At 48.8% G+C, this 9,253-nt stretch overlaps 1 non-coding gene across 1 annotated transcript; it reads right to left on the bottom strand.

Moving 5' to 3' along the window:
- Positions 1-4,586: 4,586 nt before the first annotated feature.
- LOC115844301 (U6 spliceosomal RNA) lies at positions 4,587-4,693 on the bottom strand. The gene has a single exon (XR_004036070.1). It is a non-coding gene; the product is annotated as a U6 spliceosomal RNA (small nuclear RNA).
- Positions 4,694-9,253: the final 4,560 nt, after the last annotated feature.

The raw sequence follows: 9,253 nt of genomic DNA, 5'->3' as shown, positions 1-9,253 counted from the left end.
AGACGCTGCCTGAGGTGGTCCTGGAAGGGGTGAACCCCTCCGTAAATGAAATGGAGCTTACTTAAAATAATTCCATTCTCTTTAGGCCACAAAACATATCAGTTTGGGATGGGTCTGAGAAACCTAAGAAGGAGTTTGGGGCCCAAGCAGATTAGTGTGTGGTTGGGGTCCTGCCCAGCACCCCTGTAGGAAAGGGCCAGCTTCTGAGCTCGAGGCATTTTTGTCTATGAACAATTCTTTTGTCTTTTCCTTTCTTCTTCTTTATTTTACATTCTTAAAAAGAGCACCTTTAGCCGCTTCCTCTTCCTGCCCCCAGGGATTCAAGCAGTTGACTCAACTCTGTGAAACCTCAGTAATAAATGCAGCCTGAGCAAGATGGGCAGGACCCTGAAGCTCTGTGGTTGCCACTTCTGGGCCTGACCTAAACCCATGTCCCCTTGGCAGCCTGCCAGGGAATCCTGGGGTGGGGGGATAATGGGGTGGGGGGAGCCTTAGCACTCTTTGTAGGGGATCGGGCAGGTGGAGGCAGAGGCCTTTCAGGACCAAGTTCTGGGGTCTCGTCTTCCTTGGATGTGGCCCAGGACTGCTGGAAGTGGGGAGGTGGGAGCGCTGGGTTGGTGGCAGGTGGGCAGAAGTAGGTGACACAGTTGAGGGGGGTCTCTGGTAGCCAGTTGATGGCAAGGAGGAGGGCTGGTGTGTCCCCTAACACTCCTGAGGGTGGCTGACGCCTTGGTGCCTTGAGTACTTGGAGTCCTCCAGCAGGTGATGCAGGATGTAGGCCCAGTTGAGGAAGGTGTTCCAACGAGGTGGCCTTCCCAGACATGCTGGGGCACCAGACCCTCCTCCTAGTCTAGCTACTTACTGTGGGCCCCTGCAAATAGGGCCTATCTTTAAGCCTTCATGCTTTTTTGTCTTTTGTTAAGTTTTATTTATTTATTTATTTTTATTTGTTTATTTTTGGCTGCACCACGTGGCTTGCAGGATCTTAGTTCCCTGTCCAGGGATTGAACCTGGGCCCTGGCAGTGAAAGCACTGAGTCCGGCCAGGGAATTCCCTAGGGCTTCATGCTTTAGGCATTGAGGAAGACCCAGAATTCAGCGCATCTTTGTGCAATAAAATTGCCCTTGGCCCCAGGGTCTTTTCTCATAAGGGACACTCTTCAAAAGTCAGCCGTTATCAAAGAGAAACAAAGCTGAACACTGGGGGCTTCCCTGAACACTGGGGGCTTCCCTGGTGGCGTAGTGGTTAAGAATCCGCCTGCCAACGCAGGGGACAAGTGTTCAAGCCCTGGCCGAGGAAGATCCTACATGCCGCGGAGCAACTAAGCCCGAGTGCCACAACTACTGAGCCTGCACTCTAGAGCCCGTGAGCCACAACTACTGAAGCCCGCACGCCTAGAGCCCGTACTCTGCAACAAGAGAAGCCACTGCAATGAGAAACCTGCACACCGCAACGAAGAGTAACCCCCGCTCGCTGCAACTAGAGAAAGCCCGTGCACAGCAAGGAAGACCCAAAGCAGCCAAAAATAAATTAAATAAATTTCAAAGAAAAGCTGAACACTAGTTAAAGTGGTAAGGACTGATTTTAATCAGTAATATACTATTGTAGTATATTACTGCATTGGAAGAGTCCAATGTGAATTGGGCTCACTTTGCTTTGTTCAGCGGTGACTGGGTGTTTTAAAGGGAGGATGAGGGAGTGGGGATGGGGCTGACTGGGGGCTCTGTAGACTCAGGGAAAAGGGGGAGGGGACTGGTCCAGGTGAAGCCCTTATGGACTTGCTAACTTGGCCTCTATCAAAATGGGGTTACTACGTTCCCACAGAGACTGGGAAACAGGGGCGCTATCTTCAGATGTTGGCTGGAACAAACAGTACGTGATTTTGGCTGCCTTGAGTGTTTTCAGGCAGCCACTTTAAGGGGGGCATGGGTCACAGGGCCTTGAGCTGTTGGAAACGATGTTAGTGTTTGTTCAAGTCCTTATAGGCCCAGGTTGACAGGCCTAGTAAAGAAGAGGGCTCAGAGGAGCCTGGCTAGGGTTTGGGCAAGGAGAGGTTCTTTGTCACCGTTCGCTTCTGGAGAAAGCCTGGGAAATATGCAGTTCTGATTATTTCAGTGCAAAAGCAGCAGACCACACTGCCCTAACAGGCTGGCCCAGCCCAGCCCTTGCCGGGCCTCAGGGCACCTCCGACAAGTGAGGGGGTCAGCACATCAGGTATCTGCGGGTTCTTCCAGGGCCGCCTTCTGGATTAAGACTATGGTCGAAAATAAATAAAGAAACAAACAAATAAATAAATAAATATTTTAAAAAGACTACGATCGGGGGAGGCAAATGGGGCACTCACCTCACGTGCAAAATTTAAAGGAGTTGCCCCCAAAATAATCAATATAAATAATATTTTAATTCAATGTCTTAATAAATCAAAATTAATACCAAAAAGTGTTTTGATGAACAGAATATCATAATTTTAAGTAAAGATGGGATCTGACGGTGCTGGCATTAGGGTGAGGTAAGGGAGGCCCGGCTGTGCAAGCTGCATCGGACCCCTGGGAAGCCAGGTCCTGGAGGCAGAAGCTTCTTCACTCCCTGCCTGTCATCTTCACTCATTCCACTAGGGGGCAAACGTCTACCACACAAACCTCCAGTCCTGAGGCTTAGAGGCTGGAAGATCTGCCCTGGTTTCTTCTCCAGGCTGTTTTCTAGATTCTGAGCCAAAGGAAAAAAGAGAGAGAGGGAAAGAGAGATTCTGATCCGTGATATTATTCGACCATGACCCTCAGCTGGAGAAAAGAAAAAGAATAAGAACACAAGAACCACACATCTTTCTAGCATTATCAGTTAAAGGGATTTCACACACATTCTAAATTACAGAGGCAGCTGGTAGAGTGCAGGAATACTGCAGTTGTCCAGGAAAACAAGAAATCTGGGTTCCAGTCCCAGCTCTGTCTTCTTCTGATTCCTTGTGCGGCTTTGGCCAAGACATTTCACGTCAGGTGGCCTCAGTTTCCCTATCTGTGAAATGAAGGATTGAATCAGATGGTCTCAGAATCCATTTTGGCACTAAACATTTATGCTTGTGTCTCCAAAGCAGAGCTAAGAGCCTGAAATTCCTGAAACATAAATTAAAACAGCTGGATGAATCAGGCCAGCATGTTCTGAAGCATTGAACGTTCACATCTGGCCCTCTGCTTCCACTGAAGACAATCAGTGGTTGCTGTTATTAGGTTTCCTGAGCTGGAAGATAATAACATTATTATCTAACTGAACATTAGTCACATGCTGGGTGTTATGTGTATTGTCTCTTCTCAGCTTCTCCACACCGCTGTGAGCCGCTACTACGATCAACATCCCCTCTTTACAGATGGGGAAAGTTGAGTCCTAGAGAGCTTGGGTCAATGCCAAAGTCAATGCAGTGGGACTGGAACTAAGCGGGTGCATCTAGAGGCTGCACTTTCAGCTACATTGGCCATGAGCGGGCCCCTCTGTGGGCAGTAGGCCCTCCCCACCACCCTGTGTGCCCCCTGTGGAGGGGAGCCAGAGAAATGTGGGCAAGTGCTCTGACTTGGAAGCACTCCTATGTGGTGGGGTTTGGGTCCCAAGCATTTCCCTCCCACAAAGCAGGATCCTGTCTAGTCAATTACAGATTTCATCTCAACTCAGCAGACATCTCTGAAGGCCTCACTGTGGTCAGGGATGACGCCTGTGGTCCCCAGGACAGGTGGGGAGTCAGTAGCTCGCAGGGTAGAGAAGGGTGTGGACACAGCTGCACCTCCTCCAGCCCTTTAGTTCCCTTGATGGGACCTGGGAGTCTGGCCCTTTACAAGCTCCGCAGCCAACTGTGAAGTACAGCCAGCTTTGCCAATCCCCGGGCCAGGCTGAGGGGAAAACTAGAATGGAAAAGACTCAGCTTCTACTCTTTGATGGGGCTGGAGCCTATGTGTGTTTCTTTTTCTTCATTTTCCCCTTTCCTGGTGTCCCTTCCACAGCTGTCCTCAGGCCCAGGTGGGCGCTGGCTGTGGAGCTCTGCGGGTAAGATGGAAGTTACCCTCACAGGCCTAGCTCCTCATGTAGCGGCTGAGGCCAGGACGAGGGTAGGTGCTTACTTATTGGCTCCTAATAACCTCTGCAAAATTCCAGGCCTCTCCCTGCTCTGGAGACAAAAGCCTAAACAGAATTTCTCAGAAAGGGCCCAAAGATGGCTCTGGGCAAGTTGCTTTTTAATTTTTATTTATTTTTCCTCTGAGGCATTTTATCTGCATGTATGTATTACATCCCTAGAAAAAGAATCCAAGGATTCTCCCTCCTGTGTGTTTTCATCTTGCTTCTTCATGGTCCATGATGCCAGCTGAGGTTGACAGTACAATGATACCAAACGGATGGGATGGGAGCAGGTTATTCTGCCATTTTTCTAGATCTTTCAGTTGCACATCAAACCTGCGGCTGATCACTCCACACTTATTTAGCCTGCCTGTGAGGTTCACAACACTTTTCCCAGCCCTGTGATCATCGATGATTTCAAATTCACCAACGTAAACATGCTTCATCATCACAGTTAGAAACCTGACGACGGCTTTGGAGCTCTGCCTAAAAATATGGAACGCTTCACGAATTTGCATGTCATCCTTGTGCAGGGGTCATGCTGATCTTCTCTGTATCGTTCCAATTTTAGTATATGTGCTGCCGAAGTGAGCACAAGTCGCTTTTTTTGAAAAGATATTCTTCATCTACTTTATCATTTTGCCTCAGATTGACCCTGATTAAAAACAAGAAGGAAGGGACTTCCCTTGGCGGTCCAGTGGTTAAGACTCAGTGCTCTCATTGCCGTGGGCCTGGATTCATTCCCTGGTCGAGGAACTAAGATCCTGCAAGCCTCATGACGTGGCCAAGAAAAAAAAAAAAAAACAAGAAGGAAGAGTTTAGCTTCATCTCTGGTATTTATTTTCACTGATGCCCTTGTAAACTCACAACCTCAATTCATCCCCACCCCAAGCGATTTTTCAAGCTGAGGCTGACAATAACCTAAAATGGCCTCCTGGTGTGAAAAGTCCATGTTCCACGTGGGGCTTTCTCATCCCATAAAGCGCATTTAATGTATGAGCTTAATTACATGGAGATCAAGGGCCTCAGAGGTGAAAGGCTAAGGAGGGCATTAAATCCTGAAACACTTCTCAGCTGCCCCACCACTTGGCAGAACTCTGTGGGCAAATCACTCTTGAAAAGCACCCCATCAGCTACTTTGAATCCCACTCCAAGCGTGGTACAACCAGAACCTGTCTAAGGAGGACCTGGACGTCTGGAAGAGCCACCTTCTATAAGGAGGGAGAGGAGAGAAGAGTGGGGGTCCCGAAGGTGCCGGCCCACCCCTGCAGGGCAGTCCTCTAGTCCAGGGCACCGACTGCTGCAAGGAGCCGCATTTGAACAGGTGGACTTTATCAAGAGGCCAATTTGGGCCATTTATTCCATAGATATTTATCAAACCTCAACTCAGTGAGTTAGGCATCGGGGATGCTGGGGTGAGCAAAATGCAGATATGGTCTCTGTCTTCTTGGAGCTTAGAGTCTAGCACAGGTGACGAGCATTGGACAAATGCCCAGAGAAATAAATGTAAAATGTCAGCTGTGAGATGGTGCCATGAGAATGACAAGGCAAGGATTTGTCCTGGACAGAGTGTAAAGAACTTTACTGGTAGAGTGATATGACCAAGCTGAGATCTGCAGGGTAAGTTAGCAGGAAGAAGAGTGGGGAAGGCATTCCAGGGGCGCAGTGATGGGAGTTTCATATGTAAAGGCCCGGTGGTGGGACCAGCAGGGCGGGTCTGGGGAATCAAAGGAGTCCCCTCCCCCAGGTCATGGTGTGAAGGGAGCAAAGACTGCAAAATAAGAACGTGAGGGGGGCTTCCCTGGTGGCACAGTGGTTAAGAATCCGCCTGCCAATGCAGGGGACACGGGTTTGAGCCCTGGTCCGGGAAGATCCCACATGCCGTGGAGCAACTAAGCCCGCGTGCCACAACTACTGAGCCTGTGCTTTAGAACCCGCAAGGGGGAACCCCGTGCCACAACTACTGAAGCCCGTGCGCCTAGAGCCCATGCTCCGCAACAAGAGAAGCCACCACAATGAGAAGCCTGCACACAACAACAAAGAGTAGCCCTGGCTCCCAGCAACTAGAGAAAACCCGCGTGCAGCAGCAAAGACCCAATGCAGCCAAAAATTAAATAAATGAATAAATAAATAAATAAAAAAGAAGGTGAGGGGGCAGAGCCTTGAAGGCTGCTAAGTCAAATTCAAAACTTCTGTTGACTCTGAGAATAAAGGAAAACCACAGAATGATTTTAAGTGGGTGGGTGATGCAAGGAAATTTGGGTTTTGAGAAGATGATTCTTGCAGCCATAAGAACATTTCAACTTAACCTAAAGAGGAGCTTTCTAATGGCATGCTTGACCTTGGGAAAGTAATAACAATAAACACATTTATTGGGCTCTTACTAGGAATGAACCCTTTGTGCCATGTGTTTATCATGGATTAATACCTTTGGCCTTGAGGACAACGCATAAGGTAGGTGTATTACTACGATGCACTTTTTACAGAGGAGGGAATAGAGGCTCAGGGAGGCTCCGAATGTTGGTTGAGGTCACTTGGTGAAGTCGGAGAGCTGGAGTTCAAATCCAATTCTGTCTGAACTCAGAGGCCCCAGAGAGCTGCAAGGAACCACAGCCCTGGTCCTCAGCCTGGGTTGCACAGTGGAATCTCCTGAGTGGGCTGTAAATATTCAAATCCTCCCCCCTTAGAGATTCTGATGTAAGTAGCCCAGAGTGCAGCCTGGACTTTGGGAATTTTGTAAACAGGTGAGTCTGTTATGAGTTCCTGTGCCTCTCAGATAGGCTGTGATATTAGGACTCACCAGTCCTGCTGCCAGAAGCCTCCCCCTGCCCTACCCCTGCCCCCAGGGGACTGGGTTTCTGGAACTGGCAGATGGAGGCTGAGGGGCCTTGGTAACATCACGTTGGCTCTAATGGCTGGGCAGGGAGAGGCAAGCCCTCAAGGCTACATCTCTGAGCCCTGCCAGCCCCCTCACCTCTGGCTCAGACCCAGCCTGCAAACAAGTTGACAGGAGGAAGAGAAAAGGTCAGGTGATCTCAGTGGGCACAGCCAGAGCTGCTGTTGGCTGTCGGCCCGTTACCAGAGACCGATCCACACATTCGAGAGCACCCGGAGCATTTGCAAGTAGTGGGAACATCCCTTACCTGCCCCCTTGGGGCTCCTTGGCTTCTTGGGGATTCGGCTGCTTGGAGCAGGTTACGGATGTTTGACCTCCTCCCCTTTCCCTCTCCAGCCAGGCTGGTCTGCTGCCACTTAAACCTGCCAAGTTTATTCCCCCTTCTAGGGCTTTGTACTTGGCGGTCCCTGGGCTTAGAATGCCTTCCTCCAGCCAGTCACTTGGCAACTCTAAGCCTGGAACTCAGGTGGGGCGCAGACGGAGCTCTGAACAGACTCTGAGCTGAGAGGCTCAGAGGCAGGCGATATCCAAGGCTCCTGCGCCTCTCAGACACCTCCTGCCTGGCACGTGGGGGGAGTCTCTATCTGCCCCCAGGGAGAGCAGCCCTGCCTGAACCACCATCACTCCTGCAGTCCAAAGACTCAGGTCACAAATGCTTACCTGACCCTCTCTGAGCCCGGTGGCTGCACAACCAAAGGAAATTAGAAAGAGATGGGGCAGCAGAGAGTGAAAAACAATACCTCATGTCTGGGGGTTGCTTTCTGCCTTTTCTAGAGCCTTCTGGAGCTATTATCTCACTTATAGACTCAGAATCTGACAGCCTCATGGTGACCGCATATGCCCCGCCCCCATAATACACATAAGAAACTTTAAGGTGGGGGGGGGTGTTGCAGAGATTTTATAGCTGGTACAAAGTCATGCAACCTAAACTACAACCCCAGACCATTTTGATGCACCTTTGATTTTCCAGATAACTCTGCAAGACTGGCAGAACAGTACCATCAGAACATCCGTCATTGGACAGATGAGGAAATAGAGGTGCAGAGATGAATAATCTGCCCAAGGTCACACTGGAACTCACTGGCAAACAGAGACCAGAAATCTATGTCCTTGGCCCTTGCCAGCATGACACCACAAAGCCCTGCTCCTGAGAGGCACAGAGAGAAGGCAGGTGGGGTCCCAATAATGCCAGTCGACGTGAGTGGAAAAGTTGCTTTTAAGACTGTGAGTTCAGGCTTCCCTGGCAGCACAGTGGTTGAGAATCCACCTTCCAGTGCAGGGGACACGGGTTCGATCCCTGGTCCGGGAAGATCCCACATGCCAAGGAGCAACTAAGCCCATGTACCACAACTACTGAGCCCATGTGCCACAACTACTGAAGCCCATGTGCCTAGAGCCCCTGCTCTGCAACAAGAGAAGCCACCACAATGAGAAGCCCGTAAACCGCAGCAGAGTAGCCCCTGCTCGCCACAATTAGAGAAAGACCGCGTGCAGCAACAAAGAGCCAACGCGGCCAGAAACAATAAATAAATAAAATAAAATAATAAAATAAATAAATTTATTAAAAGAAAAAAAAAAAGACTGTGAGTTTTCAACTCCTCAGAGCTAGAGTTTGCCGGACAAGCTCAATCTCAGCCCAGCTTTTTTCTTTGACCTCTAGGAGTCTTGGTTTTCTCATTTATTAAATGAGGATAGTAATAATCTCCTTACTTCGTAGGTAATTTCGAGGATTAAATGAGATAAAAAGCCCCCAAAATGCATGACCTGTACTTGACAGGCAACAAAGAGCAGTTGCTATTTTTACTTTAATAACTATTATTAGAATTTCCATTATAATAATAACCATTCTGGAAAACAAACCATTAAAACAGCTTCCTCCATGGATGGGGCTTCCCGGGCTCCCAGCTGGTGAAATCAATCCAGAGAGACCCTCTCCCTTAGTCTTTCCTTTTTTTTTTGCCTCGAAATACATTGGTGTACTGGAGCCAATGTACTGGCTTCTGAGGGCCTATTGTTCCATTTTCAGGAACTTTGTGGGCTGGTTGTTAAACACAGCCATTATTAAAAAATAAATTATATAGGCTATTTGGAGTCAATTCTTCGTGAGTCTCTCTCATTTCAGCTGGTCCTGTGAGTGGAAGCACTTGAATATCTTTGTTCAGGACTATCTTTTCAAAGTTGTTTGTATAGTGTTTCCCTCAAGATAAAAAGGGCAGTTTTCTTATTGTCCAGAGTAATAAAGATAATGTCTGCCTTTGA

This window comes from Globicephala melas, chromosome 3, assembly GCF_963455315.2.
Source record: "Globicephala melas chromosome 3, mGloMel1.2, whole genome shotgun sequence".
Taxonomy (NCBI): domain Eukaryota; kingdom Metazoa; phylum Chordata; class Mammalia; order Artiodactyla; family Delphinidae; genus Globicephala; species Globicephala melas.
Note: the sequence above shows the minus strand (reverse complement) of the source record. Positions and strands in the feature narration are given on the sequence as shown.